This window comes from Meleagris gallopavo, unplaced genomic scaffold (genome assembly GCF_000146605.3).
Source record: "Meleagris gallopavo isolate NT-WF06-2002-E0010 breed Aviagen turkey brand Nicholas breeding stock unplaced genomic scaffold, Turkey_5.1 ChrUn_random_7180001957766, whole genome shotgun sequence".
NCBI lineage: Eukaryota > Metazoa > Chordata > Aves > Galliformes > Phasianidae > Meleagris > Meleagris gallopavo.
Window position 1 is genome coordinate 1,278 of NW_011217742.1, and position 998 is coordinate 2,275.

General features: G+C 46.0%; 1 protein-coding gene across 1 annotated transcript in view; it reads left to right on the forward strand.

Annotated features, from left to right (window-relative positions):
• Window positions 1-998, forward strand: part of LRRC14 (leucine rich repeat containing 14) — a 3,890-nt gene that overhangs the window by 1,271 nt on the left and 1,621 nt on the right. The window lies entirely within an intron of this gene.

Here is a 998-nt window from a genome sequence, read left to right on the forward strand (position 1 = left end):
GCCCCATTATTTAAATGCCTGCTGCTCTCTAGAGGATGAAATATTTGTGGTGTGAGAGCATGCCACGGAGCTTCTGTTCTTTGTCTGTGCTCCTGGATGCAGTGTTTTTGCACTTTGAAACAATGAAAGTTCACAACAGAAATGTTCAATTAACTGTTAAACACTCTCATCAATTCAGGGATCATTTCCAAATCTGATGGATGAGTTCAAAATATTCAATTCATTCTAACCATCAGGCGGAAAAACAGTCGAACTCCTGAGGAAAAAAGAGCAGATAAATGCTGAAATGTACTTGCATATCTTTAAGAGATACAGTATATCAGAGACATTGAATTATGAACATGAAAACTTCCATGGAGCTGTTAGTTCTGGGTTTTATTTGGGGAGATTTGGGGTTTTGGTGCTTGGGGCTCCAAAGATGCTTGGAGTTTGCCCTTCTGTTGGGTTTTGCTGAAGATGAGGATGATCCCAACTTAACCCGTTGACCACGGGGCCGAGGGTTGTGGGTTTTATTTGGGCAGATTTGGGGTTTTGGTGCTTGGGGCTCCAAAGATGCTTGGAGTTTGCCCTTCTGTTGGGTTTTGCTGAAGATGAGGATGATCCCAACTTAACCCGTTGACCACGGGGATGAAGGTTGTGGGTTTTATTTGGGCAGATTTGGGGTTTTGGTGCTTGGGGCTCCATAGATGCCACAAATTTGCCCTCTTGTGGGGTTTTGGTGAGGTTGAGGATGCTCCTAGCTCAACCAGTTGGTTGCTCATGAGTCCATGGGTTTTGGTGAAGATGAGGATGATCCCAACTCAACCCGTTGGCCATGGAGACGTGGGTTGTGGGTTTTATTTGAGGAGATTTGGGGTTTTGGTGCTTGGGGCTCCGAAGATGCCACAGACTTTGCCCTCCTGTGTGGGTTAGATGCCATGAGTTTGCCCTCCTGGGGAGTTTTGGTGAAGGTGAGCATGATCCCAACTCAACCAGTTGGCCATGGAGATGTGGGTTGT